The sequence below is a fragment of the Lissotriton helveticus genome, chromosome 1_1 (assembly GCF_964261635.1).
Source record: "Lissotriton helveticus chromosome 1_1, aLisHel1.1, whole genome shotgun sequence".
NCBI lineage: Eukaryota > Metazoa > Chordata > Amphibia > Caudata > Salamandridae > Lissotriton > Lissotriton helveticus.
This window is the reverse complement of record NC_136057.1, coordinates 1212437650-1212458272: the sequence shown is the minus strand read 5'-3', so window position 1 is coordinate 1212458272 and position 20623 is coordinate 1212437650. Positions and strand designations below refer to the sequence as shown.

The following is a 20623-nucleotide window of genomic DNA, read 5'->3' as shown; positions in this document are numbered from 1 at the left end:
CAGTTCAGTCGTTCCCTACCTGCGAACTTTGTACCCCCGTGAAGGTGTTGGCCCTATATCCGTCTGGGACCTACGTGACTTTTACCCAAGTATGTTATATACCACTCGCCTAAAATTAAGTGCAGAGTCAACACACTCGAAGGGCAGAAATACCCGTGCACTCTGTGGCCATGGCTTTTCCGCCTTCAATCACCCCGTAACAATGTACATTGGCCATGGGTATGGAAAATCATGAATTCTACTATGAAACAAAGGAACTTGTTCATGCTGCAAAGACAAATGTTTTATCTTTTTGCCATTCTGTGCTTTTGTATGTAACTTTTGTCATGAGTGTTTTTAAATGTATGCTTTTATGATTTTAAACAAAAATCGAATAAAGCTGAACTGACTGACTGAGTTGATTCATTTGTTGGCAGAAAGTGATACTGGCTGTTTGTTTATCTGTAACTATTACACTTAAATGTGTTTGTGATGATTTACTTTGTTGGTGGGCTACATATGGCTGATAATTATTTCCCTAAAGGGGATTTTTCCCTTTCCCTTTGATAGTTAGTGAGATTTCCTCACCAGTTCCACTCCACACTGCTTTGTTTTCTGTTTTATAACCAGAAAGAGTCAGACCCAACCAGTCCCTTTAGAAAAGATAACACAAACACAAATCTAGTGTACACAAAAAATGACACAATATTTTTCTTGTTGTGCATCACGAGCACTGTATTACAGGTCGATCAATTGTATTTGAGTTGGGACAAAGTTTATACTGAGTTGGTCACCTTACTTGGAGGATGGAGGATCTGGGATAGGGAAAGGACTCAGGGTGTGAGCAGGACTACTATGAGAACTGCCCCCAGAAGAAGGAAGTTTTCATTGAAATCAACCGATTCGGAGATGACTTTAAATTGGCTTACCCAACTCTGTGGAGTGTTGGTGAATTGTGACAGCAATGAGTTGATTGTATTTGATATGGAAAATGCAAATTTGCTGGGTGTGTGGTCAGTGCTGTCTGGCTCAGATTTTATGCTAAGTGGTGGATGGCTGGGGGGCTTGTTGTTGTAGGCAACAAGAGACTGACATTTAGTGACTTGTCATGAATGATCATCACATTATGCACATGCTGTTAGGCTACCTATTATTATTGTTATGATTCATGATGATGAATTAATGATCATGACATTTGTGAGTTTGATCAGCCTGATACCGATAGTTACATGCATCCACTTTTGTGTGATTTGTGGTTGTTCTAAAATTGCCCTCACCTAATTGTTCAAACACATAAAATGAGTTAGTGCAAAAAGGACTATTCTTCTCTTCTCTCTTGTGCTGCTTCTGAGTCTTCTGCGTGCACTCCTTATAAAATGTTACTTCTGTCTTTGTCCTTGATTCTACAATATCATTTTTGTTTTTCAGTCGCAGTCCCACTTACCCTGCGTCAAACTGGGAAAGAAACATAATACTCATGCTTACCTTACATGGCCACATATGCCAGGCACCCAAGATTGACGGAGAGTCCAAGAGGAATGCAAATACAGCTCCTAATTTGGAAATACAGCATAATTCTTTCTTTTAATAATTATAAGAACAGTGTGGGTTGTTTGCATGACTCCCACATAAATTGTAATATATTTGCTTTCTTTCAAAGCTAGATAGCATATGACATATAGATATATAATGTAACTTGGGTCTCCCTGGGAGCAGCCAGACAGATTGGTTTGGTTTGCATTTAAGCTACCTGCACTTATTCCTTCATTTCCTTTTTCTCTCATAACATAATTATGATGGTTGGCTGCTCATTACCCAGGTGAATGTTGTCCTTGTGTAGTGTTTTTTTTGCCAACCTTTGCCCAAGTTCCCCTTCCCATTGATTCATCAATTCCCTAATCCTCTTCCCCCAGACAGTGTGATTTTTTGGAGGTGTGACTTAATAATTTACACCATTGATCACACACTTAGTGGGGCAGATGTGGTGAAAGCAACTCAAACTCTGGTCACATTTACCCACCGAAGCACCCACGCATAAATCAGTGCTCGATAACTTTAGAGGAACATTATTACCAGCATCATCATTCAGGCATTGTGTTGCGTCAAACCTTAACCTTGTCCACTTTGGAGTTCAAATCCACTTCATTTAGTAACTTTTACTAGCTCACCATTGTTCTGAATAATTAAATTTAGCATAGTTTATTATATTTTCTCTATTGTCTCTCTTCTTGTGTACTAGTAGTCTAGTCTGGTGACTGACATAATTGTTTTTAAACCTTTCATATAATAATACATAAACGTCATTTGACTCAGTTTTTATTTCAATTTAGATAGCTCCCTGTGATGAATAGTCCTTATATTACCATTTGAGTTCAGCTAGATGGGAAATGGGCCTCGCTTCTGATGTCTGTCTTCACTGTTAGTGCACTAGCATGCTACTACTACCACCACAATGGCAACTTGGGAAACCATGCAGCCTGTGCTTCATCTATTCAGGTAAGAGAACTGTATGGATCATTGTTGTACTGCAATATATATAAATGATGGAAAATCACCCACCACTCCATAACGGGCCAATATAGTGGCAGACTACAGAGACTAGGAGGAAAGAGTAGTAGGACAAGGGTGGGTACCTCATAAATAATTTGTTGTTATACACTATCAGCAGATTTTAAAAACAGGCTGCGGCAAATATATAAAACTATGAAATATTTATTCCCTATACAATATAAACTAAACCCACAACTCACTCAACCCTCTCCTCATCCCCAACCAATGTCTCAAATTCCGAGCACGTCCCAAAGTGAAATTGTTCATAAAAAACCCAGATTTTTCACAAAACCGACATTTCCACCCTCTCCCCACAACAAGTCCCATCCACCAAAAAAAGGATTAACAAAGGAGTAGAAAAGGACACTTACAGCGGGCTTGGAACTTCTTCAGGTGCCTATCCATCTGTTCCTGTCTGGCTTCCATGCACAGCAGCCTCTTCATGACACAATGCTGAAATGCGTTGAAATCAGGGGGACAGCTGTGATAGAACGGCAGCAGATGGCTGTTTTTGGACTGCAGCGCTTGGAACTGGAAGCACTGGGTCTGGCTGGGTCCCTGTGTATCTGCAGTTGCTGCCACCTCCCCCTCCCCCTCATTGACCACCAGCCACTGGTATTGTGTCCTGATGGCCTCCAGTTCCCTCTGCCACATCCAGGCTGCTATCCTCTGCCTGTTAGGATCAGCAGAATTAGCTATATCAAGAATGGAAAAAGATACATTGCAAACAATGGTCTTAGCAAAACACATAATGTAGTGACTTAGTAGCAGTTCATTTGCTGGTATCCTTGGGCCATTCAATTTTGATATGATTAGATTTTCAGATATTATGCACTATGGAGTACACAAGTAACTATTCTTCTCTCCCTTGTGCTAAATTAATGGAGGCATGCTAGCTCACCAGGCACTCTAGTCACATTCGTGTTACTTTGCTACTGTCTGCAGGTGGGGCAGCTGTAATAGACAATTATCTTACTCCTATGGCCATTCTCTGGCGAAAATGCTTTTCAATTTTACCCTGACTACAAGGCAGATGAATGCTATGAATAAGATATGTAACGAGGCACACTATAAAATCAATCATACAGACATCCTCTTGTCTGCCATAAGTAGACTGTGGGAAAAATGAGGCACTACAGTACCGGGGAAGGATTAAGGAACATGATATTGTATTAGCCATGTTTGTCAGAGACTATCCCATCCGCAGAAGCCAAGGCACTATATACTGTCCCCTCACCGTAGTGAAGGTGGTCAACATGTTTCTGCCGTTTGGCGCAGATGGGTCCGTGGCATTCATCAGGACCAAGGAGAGTGGCTCTGTTCTTACCAATTTTGTGGTGAGAAGGTACCACTTGGTGGGATGACCTTTGTCACACTCCACTGGAGAGAAGGGCTCGCATCAAGCCCTAGGAACATACCCTACATGCCCCATTGGAGGAGAATGGAGGGGAGAACCCTGTTGTCTGACTTGCCTCAAGGTGCATCTCTCGTGTTTGCACCTAGGTGTATCCTTCTGTCCTCCCCAATCAATGGCACGGACCCACCTGGGACAAATGGCAGATACATGTTGACCACCTTCACTACGGGGAGGGGACAATAAATTCCCCCATCCACCTTTATAATCCCATATAGCTACCCGTCCTATTAAAATCTATTTGGCAACTATGATGATTTTTACTTTTCATTGGACACTACTTAGTTTAGAAGTGCCTCCCAGTTTCTAGAGGGCGCGGACTGCTGATGATGATGCATGACACCCGGTGGTGTGTGAGGCCAGTCCTTCACTTTTTGTGAGATGTCCACACTCACAATTCAGTTTTAGAGTGCCTTCGTCACTGTACTGGGAGCGGCCCCATTTGTGTTGGAAATTTTGTATTGGAGGCTGGCCTGCTCCTAGCACCCAGTGCCTTTAGTTCCCTCTCCAGGATTCCCCTGGGGTTAGTGTGATTTCATTTACTCTTAGTCCCACTGACTTTACTCCCTGGCCTCACTTTCTGTCACCATACTTTGACATTTAAATAGAGTTGCTTGGCAGTAAAGAAAAGAATTATTAACTTACTCTACTGCTGGTAAGTTAGTGGGATTAGGCCGGGAAGATAGATATTTTATTGATCATCAACATGTGCCAAAGCATTGGCTTGTAGTGAATCACTGCTTGACAAATGTTGAAAGGGAAACATTTGAACAGAAGTAATCAGATATGGAAGCCACAATAAAATATATCACTTAGCCAGAAAAATGTGGTGCATGCAAAGAATGTTGATTTGAAATTTTAAAGAAGACTGGGATAGACCTCAGGGAAAGAGTTATTTATTAGAAAGTGACTGAGTGGGCACTTGAAGGGAAGGGAAGCACATTGCCATGGACTTTGTAAATGGCTCACAAACTGAAGCAGACGCATATTCCACAGACAACAATCCAGTACCACCAAATAAAAGCATGCAGCAATTAGGTCACCAATCATGGGTGTCACTGGTGAAATGCCATGGGTAGGGAGGGAGGTGATTGGTGATGGGTGGATAGGATACATTATATGTGTCATGCATGAAAACTACTGTGAGTCAAGGGAGTAGTCAGAAATACCACTTCAACCCTTTGATTCAAAGCCTTGATAAAACTATTCCAAGCCAGTAAAGAAGGTGAGAAGGAGAATGCCCCTCCAGAGGATTTCCCTAGTCCCTTGTTACTTCGTCATTCCAACTATTTTTTCCATTTATCGTTGCATTGCTATTCTAGTATTATTCTTCTTCATCCTTGGTTTTGCTACTCACCATTTAAGTTTTACATTCTCTCATCAGGTCTTTACTATTAAAAACCATCCATCCATATAACTATCCAGCCCAACACGGCACTCAGTCTCAACAAACCTTTCACCAACATACATTACCTATCCATGCATCCTTTCACCCATCAAACCCACCCGAGGAGTTCTTTCATTAACCCAGGCTGGCATCCTTTTACCGATACCTATTCAACCAGGCAGGCATCCTTTCACCCGTATGCCCTTTTATCCATCCTTCACCCACTCATGCATCCTATTACCCACCTATATGCATCCTTTTACCCACGCATCCTTCTCTTTCACTCCTATTACATTTCACCCATCCTTTCTCCTTCCGTCCTTCTTTCTCTTTTTCATCAATCCATCATAGTGAAAGGTCATTGTACAACTTTGTCTGCTGAGTTGCAGAAAGAGGAGACCATTAAATACTCAACTCCCGCTCTATCTGATAAAGAGGGTATGTTCAACTCTTCACAAGTCAACAGTACATCCTTGCAGTGAGAATATTATTGATTGTCAATAAGCAAGCAATATAACTTATCACTGCTTGGCACTGCTGCTAGCTGACCCCCTTGTACTGCTGCCATGTCTGCCTGGCTGGCACCATCACTGCTGGACCCGGTTCTGGTGGTCGGTGTGGCTAGAAAAAACATTACAAATTTTTTAGATGCTAGATACGCCTCCCCCTATTAATTTTTTTATAGCAAAATACGAACACACACATCATGACAATTCATTTACAGTATCTTCCATCAAAAATATCAGGATGGCCATTTTGTTGGTGGCACTTTTTGAAAAGCCAGGTAGTAAAGACAAACAATAACTTTTTGTAATGGAGTAGCAGAACTATTGATGAATCTGAGATTTTAAAAGAAATACAAAGGTGGACATCTGGGCATCTGGTCTTGGTTGGCAATTGCATGGGGCCGTCCTCATGCTTCCTTCTAGCCATGGTGCATGGTCATCACCAACGTCTAATAAATACAGAACTTTGGTGTTTGCAACGCGACCATGGCCACACTGGTTTTAGTCATTGAGATTAAGCAAGTAATAGAAAGCCTTCTTCTCATCTCAACAAATATGCATAGAATACCTTACTTGGGCATGCATTCATCACGGCACAGTAGTAGTATATGACCACTAGGCTCGCTGAGTCTTACAGTACCACTACTAAGCAGTCCACAAAATATATAAGGGGAGAAGGAAAGGTGACTGACAAAGTAGAAGAAAGGAAGTTACAGACGGACTAGTACGGAGACAGTTTGAAGTAAAGTACAGAAACTTGAAAGATATAAAATAAGTAAATAGGATAATGCAGGGATAACAAGAATTTAGAAATGGATAGATCAAAGAGGATTTTTTTTGGACAATAGAAATACTATGCTACCAGTATCTGCAAAGACTCCCATAAACCCTGCTAACTGATCCACACAATCCACACACTGCTACCCTTGTTAAATTAAGTTTCTTACATTCTCTGGTCTTTTGTTGAAATTTGGCACCCCCGTCTGATGACACAGTAAGGGTGCTGCCTTCCTCAACATGTAATGGCCTTGATGTTATCCACCCCCATAACATCTTCAAATGACTCTTCATGGAAACTAGACATCTGTTTAAATTCACCCATGTTGCACAATGCACCATCATTTAAAAAATGCATTCTGCACCACACATAGAACGGGAAAAATGCCTCTTAGGATGGTTTTTGTGCAGGAAGGAATCCCTTCCTGTACAAAAACAATCCCAGCAACAACACAGGCACGCTTGCACAGTGCCAGGGCGGGTAAAATGACAGGAATACACATTATTGTATAAATGAGGTGAATTCCTGCCCTTTCACTTTGGTGTAGGGCAGTGCAGCAAGATGACTTGCTGCATTTCCCAACACCAAGTCCCCATAAATATTTGCCCCAGTGTGTATTGGCCAATTTTTACTGCAAATTCAAATCATGTTGTGCTTGTACAGTTGTTCTGTAATCCATATCACTTAGATATCTCAACTAATATTCAAACAATCTGACAAACTCAGTGTTTATTGGTCCAAGATTCCTGAATCCAAAAACACTGGCCCAAAAATCCTGCTCCTATAGATGCTGCACTCTAACAAATATCCCCTGTTACCTAGCTAACAAACTCACAATAGAGCAGAGGCCTTCAAACCTTTTTGTCTGAGCCACCCCTAATCAAAATATTTTGAAGTTAGGCCCCTTCCAAAACTGTATGGCAAGTGTTAGAAATGGGGGTCTCTCGTTGGCAATGGTATACGGTTCCTGACCGGAGAGGAGGTGATGTCACGATGGCGCCAAAACCACGGTTCTGTACGATGTCACGATGTCGCTGGATTCTTAACCACCCACGTCGACGATCGGCTTCGCAATGATGTCGGCTTCGGAGTCGATGCAGCACACCAGCAGGCATCAAGCCGGCATCGCAAGTCGGAGCAGTGCTCACGGCTATGGCAGGCAGATGATGTCATTTGCTGGCGTCAATTTGCCACGGCGGCCGGCATCGGGTCCACATTGCAAGTCGGAGCAGCGCTCACAGCTTCGATGGAGAGGACGGCATCGCTCGCCACCGTCGGTGTTGCAGAATTCCTTCTGTAGAAGTTCCATATGCAGGCACACAGAAGGGGGTGAAGTCTGGTATGCCTGAGACTTCGGTCAGGAGGTAAGCTCATATTAAGCCCTTGGAGTAATATTCTGCAAGATGATGAAAGTTCTTTAAAAGTTCCTTCTCCTTTCCTTGGCAATGAAGAGACCACTGCAGTCCAACGCAGCAAACAGCACACTGGCAGAGGGGCAGTCCAAACTCCTGCTGCCTCCTTGGTTCTTTTCCCTGGCATTAGGTTTGTCTTGTTCCCAGAAGTGATCTAAAATCTTGGGGTCTAGGCCCCCATATTTATACTCATATCCTCTTTGTTCTCTGTAGGCATTGAGGCCTCTGCCTAGTCCAAACCAGTTCTGGTCAGTCCTGGAGCACTTTGTTGACAAGACTCCTTCTTTTCTTTCACAGTGTTGGCCAGGGACATCAGACACACCACAGGAGGCGGAGCCAGCATTGTGGAGGGAAGGCACAGCCCTATTCGGGTCCCAGGTGCAACTCCTCCCACCCATATAAATGCAGATCTCTCTATTCAGCCCTGTGCTGACTCACCCTGTCTCCTGGAATCCCCCAGCCCCTGCCACTCAAACGCCAGACACGGAATACACAACCTAGCAGAGGCAGGCTTGGATGGTTAGGCAAGAAAATACCTACTTCCCAAAAGTGGTATTTTCAAACACAGAATGTTCAAACCAACTTCACTAAAAGATGTATTTTATCATTCTGAGTTCAAGCATACTAAACTCGAGTTTCTACCGAGTTCCCTGAGTTAGTTATGATTATAATAATCAAGCTGCCCATTCTGGGCTATGGGGAACAGGTTGCCTTGCAATAGTGAAAACGAAAATGGCTGTAATTCACTATTAGGACATGCCACACACCAGGGCATGTCCTACCTTATACTTACAATGCACCCTGCTCTTGGGCCTACCTTAGAGGTGTCTGATATGAAGAAAAGGGAATGTTTAGGGACTGGCAAGTGGGTGCACTTGCAACGTCGACATGGCAGTCACAGACTGCACACAGGACCTGCAATGGCAGGCCTGAGACACACTTTACAAGCTGCTTCAGTGGGTGGCACAACCAGTGCTGTAAGCCCACCAGCAGCATTTGATTTAGAAGCCCTGGGCACACATAGTGCATTGTACTAGGGTCTGACAAGTAAATCAAATAATCCAATCATGGAGTCACTAATAAGTACAACAATTTAACATAGGGAGCACTTGCACTGTGGCACTGGTTAGCAGTGGCAAAGTGCCCAATGCATCTAAAACCAGCAAACAGAAACAGAGGAGGCAATAAAAAGAAATGGAAGGGAGACTCACGCCAATGATACCAGGTCTAACAGCTAGGATTTGGGTAGCAGGAGAGGGAGATATGTTGGAATTATGAGATCAATCTCGTGTACTTTAACATATCTCATAATCCACATTAAATGCGGACTTATAAAAAAAGCAACTGCTTCAAACAAGAACAGAAACCCATAATTTGGTTACTGTGGGCCCCAATGCAACCCCAACTGCTGCACTAATGATGGCTGTAGCCCTGAGAAGCTGGATATCTGCTCTTCTTTTACTCAGTCCTCGCCATGGGTGACCATCACTTTAATCTCAAAACAAGCTTGGTGGCTTTTTGGAAAAAAATTAGCTACTATTTGTTGCCCCCCTTTTTGCACCAAAAGTGCCACCTGGCCTAAGCTAGCAAGGTAAATGAGCCTTCATGCCCACTTTTTATAGTAAAACAATCATAGTTGTGGTGCAGTGGCTTCCTTGTTAAATGTTTCACTGCACCTGCTTTAGTGATGAAAGCTTCTACTTTGCTGTCGTCTCTGCCCTTCATTAGCAACTAAGACTCCCATCTCACACCATCCCTTCCCCTCCCACCTCTCATCATCCTCATCGCTCTGTTGACCAAATCAAGGTATCTCCTCTGCTTCACTTTTACCCACCCTTGGGCTATTGCTCCGAGGACCAAAGCAACACTGACACTGCAAATATGCCCTGGGCCTCAAATGCCGCTGCAGGCCCAATGATAAGTACAGCTCTCAGGAGCAGACTGTCTCCTCTTCCCCCTCAACAGGGCCATTACGTTTAGGCCACATGCCCAAAGCAGTGTTTCTGCTGCTTTGTTTAAAAAAACGACAACAAAAGTAGATTTAGTTCCATTCTCCCCTCAGTTGCTTGGACCCTGTTCAGTGCGAATAAATCGTGACATGGGCCATTATGCTGACTCCCAAATTATTTCCAATAGTAAGACTGCCATAACTGGGGTGCAGAGACCACTCACAGAATGGGCGTGGGGTTGCGGAGGGGGCTCCAGTGCTGTACAGCAGAGAGAGGAATAGGGAACTGCGAAAAAAGAAAAATGCCTTATCACCAGGATGCTCACTCCCTGAAAGAAATATAAATGTGAGCAATTGGTTAATCCCCAAATATAAAGACTGCTTTGGATCCTGTGTAGGTTTTAATTAAGGGAGACACTTGGGGCTATTTACTTTTTTAGAGCTAATATATGTGTTCATTAAAAGGAGAGCACCCTTTTAATGGACATTCATAAAAATATTTACACTAAATATAGTCTGAATGATTATTACTAAAATGTATTTTTTATGCATTTGTTTTATCTTAAACAGTATTGTGCAGCATACTGTTCTATAATGTGTAATTCAATTTTAAAATAATTACATTCACAGTGCTCTCTGTCACAGACTGGGACGTCGTAGCAATATAAATGAACAAGTCACTAATCCTCACTGCACTTTGCAGTGATCACTTTAACCTAGGGTTTCTTAAAGTAAAAGAGAATTTTCCCTTTGATTAGTTTAACTTGCATTCGTTTTAATTTGGAGGTGTGTGTGTGTGTTTTTTATATGCAGTTACCTGAAGATGAAAGAAAAACTATAAAAATGCAGATTTGTTTCTTTTTTTCAGCTATGTCTTTGATGCCATCTTCACACTCACTGACCCTGGCTCATACCACTCAGTAGCCCCGTCTTCTAACTTTTTTATGGACTTTAACTGCTGCATGTAAATGAAGACAGCCTGGAAACAAGCCTTTCATGCTTCCAGGCTATCTTCATTTACATGTAATTGCGGAATCATTTGCGCCCTCATGGGACACTACCACAGACCTCCGGAGGGGCGCACCACCACAGTTTGCAGACCTAAGTAGAAGTAAAAAATCGCCTCTTCAAGGAACACTACCTCAGATAGGTTGACTCCTCACCCCTTTCACTAGGTTTAACCTCCTTTCTGATCCCTCCTCCTCTACGTATCCCCAATAGGGTGTGCCCCCTGCAAAGCTACCCAACTGTGTTTGTAGTTGAGAAATAACAAAATATGCATGTCAAACACGTAATTAACATAAAAGACAGTGCTGAGTGTATGGCTAAATCATGCTTAAAGCTTCAAAAAAATGAGGCACTGAAACCTGATTTGAAATCACTCCACTAATTTGAGGTCAGGTCAGCAGTTTAACTCAAGTTTCCATGCATAAAACAGTGGCTTTCTTGCACAAAGGACCTAATGGCATCTCACCACGTAATGACTAGAGCACCTCCATCAGCAGCATGTAATCTCTTCCATCAATGAGCGCGTGCATGTCGAAAACATGGAGGCTGCTCCTTTGGATTCTGGTGGCTCCGACTTTGGATTGTCCTGACTCCTATCCCAAAGAGAGAATTCCACAACCGGAACTATTTAAGTGATTTATACTGATATTGGTCTTGATCTAGCAGGCAGGGTCTCCACTGGGGCATAACATAGAGCCGGGCAGTGAAATAAATTGGGCCCCCAATTAGTGATCAAGAAAGCTGATAAAAGAGCCCCATGGTTGCAAATCGGACAGTTTTTAATGTGTTTTACATGGTATCGAGGAATGCATGCAACTGTGAATGCAGAAGGCAATGTTTGTTTTGATATCTAGGATATCAACAGCTCAGTAGATCAGTAGAACTGGGCCACAAACAACCAAAACAATGGCCCACACACTCACCTGTCAGCAGGGCCGGCTTTATGGCAGTGGGACTGGTGCGGCACTGACCTCAGGTGGGGGTGCTGTGCTTAGCAATAACTTACGATTTAAAAGCAGCTAATGCAGAGTTGCTTGTGTGTCTAGATTTCAGGCAGCAATACACATTTCAAGATAACTCGTGATTGATGTTTCCACTAGAGGGAAAAAACAGAGTTTTGTCTATCGGCTGCTTTGACTTGCCCTAAATTAGTGCAGAGGGTTTCTATGCCTGCTGAAAAGACCAGAATGTATTTAATGTGTATGGCTGAGTGGATTATGAAAGCCAGCCTTTACCAAAGCTTTAAAACAAATGAAATGTATGCAAGAGAGGGGCTATGGACAGATGAGGTGCAGGGTGGTTGTCAGCAAATCTGAGGAGAAGATCATGGGGGTAGAGGGGGCTGAAAAAGATTGTTGCACTGGGCGCCTGTCAGAGCAGCCCGTCGGGCACTCCCTAGCTGCCCTGTAGGCCAGTCGACACTACCAGCCTATCTCCGGGTTGAATCCCAGCAGGGTTCACTCAGCCTTTCTTCCTTCATTGTTTCATTGGTTGAGTACAATAGAGTTGGTTGATAATACACCCCGATACTCATAGTGAGATAACATGGTTAATCTGCAATGGAAAAAGGTTACGTGTTTACGCTATTAATAGCATATCATTCAGTGTAATAATCATATTGTTACTCCATTATTTGAATTATTTTTCTGATTTGTGCTCCTGTGATTTTTTAGCATTCGAGAACATTATCACTGTTCTCAAAAAAGCAAGTTGGTATTTGTTCCATGAAAATCTTATATTACGACAGCAAGAAAAGGAAAACGCATCTTTATATCCATTTCTTCACATCTAGATGTGTCATGGAAATATAAATATATATGCCAACGCTCCTTGTCAATTAGAAGTTTTCACTCCAAAGAAGGAGCATGGAGCTGATTAAATAAAAGTTAATGGCGTTTTAATTGGAAACTGCAAAACTGCAAGTTGGCTGAAGAAGCTGCCAAAGACAGGCAACAAAAATGAAGGTGTATGAGAGATTGGTGAAATCTTGCTTCACAGAACACATTTGCTGTCTTGGTCCATTACGATTTTAACTAAGTTAAATGGGGAAATGTCAGCTGTGTCGACGCATGAGTATAAATGTCTAATTTGCAGTATTTGTAGGCGGGCAGCCCCAGCTGTTCCATTCTAATCTGAATGCTGTCTTTATATTGTTTTGCTCTATTTTGGTGGTTCATTGGAGAAGATTTCATACTTATGCATAATACGGCACTGGCTAGATACCCCTGATGCTTATTTATTCTTGGAATCTGTCGGCAGGAAACCTCGTGACCAAACTTTGAATAGGAATTCATTCAATTCATACAATCAAGTAAAGTGTGACAGGTAGCGTATAGAATTGTAATTGAGTGTATCCAAACATGTAATTTAGGGAAAGTGAAAATGCGTTCTGTGATACATTCAAAACATTCCAGATGTGTTCACAATTTTGCCATCTTTGTCTTACATTCTTTCCTAAAAATACCAGGACCTAAGAGAGCAATTTAGAGACTTGTAGATTTTGGGCCTTATTAAGAAAGCGCTGCGTCACATTTCTTCCGCCGTTACGTCAGTTTTTGTGACGCTGCAGTGGCATAAGTAATGCACCACGTTGAGCCATATTTGCAAAGAGAAACATCTAGGCGGATGCGTCACTTCATAAACTCCTGCCCTACGTATGAAGGATGGGCGTTCCCCCACATCAAAGCCGTGTAGAAGTGGCGCATTGAACCCTATAAGATTTTAGGGTGCTGCTTCTAGGATGCCATTGCGTCAAAACCTCATGGCGGGCATAAGGGTAACGCAGACCCTTTCACATGAGACTCCTTATGACATGATGCCCCATACTGTAAATACTGTAAATTGCTGTCTACACAGAAAATGGAATGCGTTTGAGGCCTCGACTAATCTACTTAAAGCTCAATTTCACTGAGGGGCGTGTTTTAACATTCTTATTGGGACTGAGACTATTGCCTTTCTGTTTTAGTGGTGATGTATACTGGGGCCTATTCATAAGGCCCCGCTGGTGTCTGTGACCTAAAAAGTTTTTTAATTAAATCATGCTTATTCTGTTTCAAACTGAGTGCCTGACCAGATCGAAAGGACCACTATAACAATCCACTCTTCGCCCTGAAGATGGTCTGACGGACAAAGCTGCCACAAAAGACCAAAACGTTGACATACATATCTATTTCCTCAGCATTGGTTGTTTTTCAGGAATCGTTGTCTGTTGTTCTCAGATGCATTTCCTTCTTTAATATAATTTGGAATAGATGTTTACACCTATGATTTGAAGGTTTTAATTTTTATATATCCTCGATCATGGTGTTTTGGTGTTTTGTTGTATTCCAATGCACCCTTTCTAATTTTGTTTATATTAAAATTGTTTCTCATTAAAAAGAAGACATACCTTTGTCTGAAAATTATCTATTGTTGAATATTCATGTTTTGAATAATTACATTGATGTTCTGATTGTTCATTAGTCAGCTACCAGTTGGGGCTGGACCAACACGTGATTATCTTGAATAGATTTGACTGGGAATATTTAATGAAATCCCTTGTAGGCATCTTTACCTATTACTAGTTGTTTTGCCCAAGCCTCCATGGGTAGAGTGGGTGCCCCACTTTCCAGTTACTGTACTGTAAATACGGCGCATCCATGGTGTCGCAAGGAGGGCACACTCAAATATTTTGCTTTGCTGCTTTGTCGCAGCGATGCAACACTTCTCATGAATAAGGCCCTTTGTATTTAGCATCTGAGATACATGCTAGTAGATATATAATTTTAAACATATCTAAAAGATGGAACCAGATGATACCCTTGGTAAAGGTGTCCACGTGTGAAGACCTAGATCCAAGTCACAGTGGTGAAGATTACACAGAACATTTTATTGTCTTGAAAGAGTTGGAAAAACAACTTCTCATTGTGTATTATTAACATTTTGCAAGTCATCAAGTAGTTCCATTACCACACTGCCGGACAAGGAAGCAAGTTGATTTTCTTTATAAGTAGTAGGGGTATATTATTCCTCATAGTAAGTGGGCTTCTCCTATCCCCACCAACACAAAGAGCTTGTCAGCTGTCCAAGTTAAGGCACAGAGGGATATCATTTCTCTCCTGTATTGATTTATTACCATTGAAAAGTGACACACTTTTTTATAATGTTTGAATAGTTTTGACATCGGGAATAAAAAAATGAAAATATGCAGTTGTAAGTGTCTCTGAATTAATGGTAAACTGTATGCCAGAATCACAGCGTTCTTCATGAACTACTAAAACCATTATTGGAACCAAAGCCCCCATTTTTCAAAATCAACAAGGAAACCTCACTGCTTATGCTCAAAATGTTATTATTCATGAAGAATGTATGTGGAGTCACTATTTGTTGGAAACTAGACGAGCTTGCTGGCTAAGTAAGTGCTTTTAACCTTACAGCAATGCAATGTTTGAGGTCAGCACATTAAAGAGTGAGAATTTGACTAGTTAAATAAGGGGTCGAAAACCACGGGCATACATGGTTGCCCCTACATAAACATTTTCTGTTATCAATTGGAATTAAGGGTGGGCGTAGTGTGCATAGTGGGGCTACGCGAAGCTTCGTGAAGTGGGCAGTAAGCTACGCCCACCCAAACACTTCGCGTAGCCCCACTACGCGCCGCCCGCCTCCCTCCTGCCCTCTCCTACACGACTAATTTAATTTAAAATAGTGTAAAAGTAAATTAAAAGCACTTACCTGCTGATATACGGCATCCTGGGGCTCCCTTTTCTGCTTTGCGCCGACTTCTTCCAGCAAAATGCGCATGCGCGGGCGCCCGCTCATGCGAATTTCTTGCGAGAAATGCGCATGCTCGGGCACCTGCGCATGCGCATTTTGCTGGAAGTAGTCGGAGCGTAGCTGAAGAGGGAGCCCCGGGACGCCGCATATCAGGTAAGTGCTTTTGATTTACTTTTACACTATTTTAAATTAAAATAGGCATTTATAAGAGGGTGGGAGGAAGGCGGGTGGCGGGCAACTCGCTCCGTGCATGGACTGTGCGTAGTGTTGGCTACTACGCCTACTTTCCGAATCGCGAAGTAGGCAACACTACGTACACTCCGTGGACGGAGCGAAGCACTGCGCCCAGGGTTAATTGGAATTAGGCAAGATGGAGGCCTCAACCTCTTTCAAGCCCTATAGAATATCATGTTCTCTACAACATCTAAGGCAACTTTTGCCCTCCTTCTGTTCTATAGCATTGTTTTGTTCTTTTATTTGTACAGTGCATCATGCCACTGACGTGACACTGAAGCACTTTAAAGGATATGAAGATCGCTACCCTGCATGTAGTGCTAGGTTGAAAGTGTACAGGTTTAAAGCGTGACCTATCTGGAAAGTGATTTGTGTTGAGTGACTTGAGGTGTTCTATTGTGTCTGGTGTAGCTGTGCTTAAGCATGAGTTGGGCTGAAGAGAAGTTGCTGAATATTAACAGATGTGAGATCATTCTGAACCATGTAGAGATCATTTTCAATTGAAGTCTCTTTAGACCAGTGACAAAATCTACATTTGTAACAAGACCAGTGTCAGCCAGGCGCTTGCATTGCAGACTGAAAATGGATGAATGTAATTGATTTCTTTTTTATTTGGGTCAAAACAAGAACAAATTAGGAGAAGCAGTGTTTGGTCTGTGGTCCTCTTCAAACAGAGGATCTTTGGCACAGAACATAGTTCTAAACAAAAATATAATTGGACTTTGGCAGCATATTAGGTGAAATATCTGAGTGATATGGATTACAGAACAACTGTGGGAGCTGGAAATTCTCCTACTGCTCAAATGTGTGGATTCACTTTTTTGCATTTTTGCACTTCCCATGCAGAGACTTGGTCGTCATTATGTGTATGGTTTTGTGGTTGTGCCATAGTGCACCTTTCAATGAATGCACCAGGCTCATAGTGGGACAGTGCGACCCATTACAGTACACTACCTGCTGCCTCAGCAAAGAAGCTGACTTGTGTCTGCTCTGGTGACAGCACAACAGTGAACGCTGGATATGCTGTTTAAAACTGCTGGTTTGTCTTTCATTCTGCAGGTGGAAATGTGGCCTGCTTTGAAAGGGGAGCAGAGCTTCTTCTGTGTGCAGGGGCAGTGCGTGTCGTGGTTGCCGATCCCAGGGTGTTTGGCAGACTATAAAGATGGCCGAAGCACGGGGCATGCATGAGAGTCGGCCGACCAGACAGGTAGAAGCGCAGCCACCCCCGAGCAGTAGCTCTTCACGTTCCAGTTAAGGGAGAGTGCGGGGTCTACTCTGCACTTCCGGGGCGTCGGGATCTTCGTCCGTGTCCTGCTCCGTAGTGGTTTTGTTCTCCTTCCCGGATCTCTTCCTCTCAGACTTCCTGTTCCGTGTACATCCTCAGCTTGCTGAACTCCGTTTTTCCCTCGACAAGTGCCTGAAAAGGAAAAGAATAAAGGAAAGGCTGTAGTACTGAAATGCTTTGCGCTGACATTCATTTCAATTTACTTTGCCCATATGAATACTTATCTGACCCAGTGATCCTGACGCTGTGGTCATCCGTTCTTTCTGTCTGAATAAGCTACCTGTTACAAAGGAGAAAAAGTGGCATCAGTTATTTATACCTGAATATAAGGTGACATCTTTTTGTTTAGTCATTAGAAAACGTTTATTTGGGAATTATACAATGCCCAAAAAAGTGTTGTAACAAGGTAGGCTCATTAGCATAGGACGTTTTCTACTGTTTCTCTCTTTCTATTTAACATGGTCAGCGACTAGCTGCCGCCTCCCCCCCAATCCGGCACCCAATACCCAGGAACGTGGACACGAGACGTCTTTACTCTTTGGAAGGCGGGCGCTAGTCGCCCGGCCGTATTTATTAAAGTATGAAATTAAAAAGGTTTTTAATTGCATAATCAACAATTTATACAAAAATTCAGCAGGACATTCAGGTTTAGCAATAAGTTTGAGAGCCTGACTTTAACAACTCTAATACAGATTGTTTTCCTAACTTATACTAAACATCCTCATCTAGAATTTTTGTACATTTCTGGCCATATGGCAGGGTCACTACCGGTGTCAGGTCCTACAAGCTGCGCCTCCCCTCTGGATGTGCGCATGCGCAGTGTTACCCCGGGAATTGCCCGGTCTACGCCCTGAACTCCATTTACCCACTGAAGGAGGGCCCTTACTCTGCGCCGGTGGCGTCGTGAGTCCACGCGCGCGGGGTGGCTACCAGCCTAAGGAAAGCGTGAACTACTCCTACCCGCGCTCCTTTGCTTTGTAGCATCCATTACCTTGCCCCTGGAGTTGTGGGAGTGGCCCGCAGGCCCCTCCCCCCTGGGCGGGAACCTCCATAGGATGATGCCCGCCCCCTCAGACCTCAAATATGTGCTCACCTTTGAGCAAGTCCCCCGTATCCGAAAGTATTGTACCATTGAAGAGGACTACCTCTCAAATGCCAATTCGCTCTCTAATAAGCTTAGCAATGGAGGATAGCGCACGGAATTAGTTCAAACTTCTTTAAAAGGACATGTTTTCCCTACGAGACCCTTTCAGTATTCCGAGGCAAGTACTAATTAATCCAATTATTAGTGTACTGAAATAAAACTGGAAAATTATTATTCAAAGAATGTGTACCCACTTCTAGTCGGGGGTCCAGGCTAGACTACATTTCCAATTGAAATGCGAACCAATTCCTTCGATTTTGTAAAATGCCCTTATGAGAAGTTGTACCTAGGGCAAACCACTCAGGCAGTAAAGTCACGGATTTTACTACACCGGTACCGCATCAAGTGCGGTACACGAGCAGCACCGTGAATCCCTCTCAGGACCCGAACCGAGTCAGGTATCGGAGCGCTTTACATAGGAGATTAAGTGGCAGGGCGACACCGTGGCCTGCCATGAAATGACGGAAGAGGCAGAAGCACGTTTATGAATATAATTCGCGTTCTCAATTGGAACGCCCAAATCTGTTCACGATTATTTCTTAATCTAAACAATATAGTACCATGAGACTTCATTGACCCTGCATAAGTAATTTAAGAGCTCTAGCAACCGCCGCAGGGCGACACCGTGGCCTGCCATGAAATGACGGAAGAGGCAGCAACATGTTTATGAATATAATTCGCGTTCTCAATTGGAACGCCCAAATCTATTCACGATTATTTCTTTATCTCAACAATATAGTACCATGAGACTTCATTGACCCTGCATAAGTAATTTGAGAATTTGGCGCGAAAGCTATTGTGCCTCATTTAAACTCATGGCGCGATGTTCTCGTGGACGCGATGTTCTCGTGGACAGCGCGCGACAAACCTGCCTCTGCTACCCCTGCGGGCTTCATTGCTTCATTGGACCGAACATTAAACAGCAATGACAGAAGCCCTCTGACCCTCAAAACGAAAGCCTCATCTCCAAAGGTCCTAAATGTTTCATATTCTCATCTATCCATTGCCCTCCAAAACAATGTTGGCATTGAACCCCAAACGCAATGCATCAGACACTAAAACACAGCATATGCGTCCCAAGGCCAGAACACCTCCCTATGTCACTCGCGTGGTTCCCTCATATTATTGACTTATAATGTGTCTAAAAACACCATTGCCAGAACCCGGGATCGAACCAGGGACCCTCAGATCTTGCGTCCAAAGCTCTACCAACTGAGCTATATCGGCACAGGCCAGCCCACGTGGAGGGAGTTTCCCACATGCGGCCCTCCGCGGCATAGGACACTTAAATGCAGTAAATGCAAACAGCAAAACAAAAACCCCAATGTCCTAGGGACATGCCAGTCAATGTGCGAGCTCCGCCACCCATGGTCCTTCCGACCACCCAGCCGTGTGCACAGCCCACGAACACGCAACATCCAAAAACTGGGCACTTCCTTTCAACTTAATCACCTCTTATTCCGCCGAAAGCAGCCATGCACTGCCCGTCCAGCCGTCCTCCGGTGTTTCTTCCTGGGCCCTGTCCCTGGTCCGAGTTGCAAGTCCTGCCGCTTCCCCTGTTTCCAATCGCCGTGCGCATCTTCCGTCCAGACCCCCTGCGCGAACGAGGTGCTATCCCTCCTCGGCTCCCCCGATCGCCCTCAGAGAGAACCGTCCAGCCGTCCTGGCCACCAACCCTGCAGGGAAACAAAAAAGGAGACCATCACTCCGCCCCGAGCGCGGGGCCGTGGCAATCGTGTGAAGGCTCTGCCCATCCCCCGGGTCTCCAGAGCGGCTGGCTCCACGCGGCTAGCTCTTCCAGGAAACAGCTTGCCACACCTGGAAAAGAAAGGGGGAAAAATTATTATAACAAAGAAGCCCCGAGCGCGGGGCACACCGTTTCGGCGAGGGAGCGTCCAGGGACAAGGGGGTCTCCTGGGCGCTCCCTATCTCTTTATTCCCGAGGGGCCAGGTGGCCCCTCCTCTAGCCCGCCCCCCTTGACCCGGACCCACTTCCCAGGATCCGGGTCAAGGTGGCCGCCAGCCAACCGGCGGTGGGCCGCGCCCCCCAGGGCACGCCCCCACCGCCGAATGGCAACAAAAGGAGATAGTGGGGGCGACGGTCGCCGCGCCGCCATGCGTGCGGGGGGGCCGAGGGCCCCCCCTTTTCAGTCTCCCTCTTACTAAGTAGTTTCTTGTTTTTTCCTCTGGACCCAGACATGCGCCTGTCAACCTCAGTCATTT

The 20623-nt window shown here is 43.9% G+C and overlaps 1 non-coding gene across 1 annotated transcript; it reads right to left on the bottom strand.

The window, feature by feature from the left end:
* Positions 1-19554: 19554 nt before the first annotated feature.
* On the bottom strand, positions 19555-19627 carry TRNAL-CAA (transfer RNA leucine (anticodon CAA)). Its single transcript has one exon. It is a non-coding gene; the product is annotated as a tRNA-Leu (tRNA).
* Positions 19628-20623: the final 996 nt, after the last annotated feature.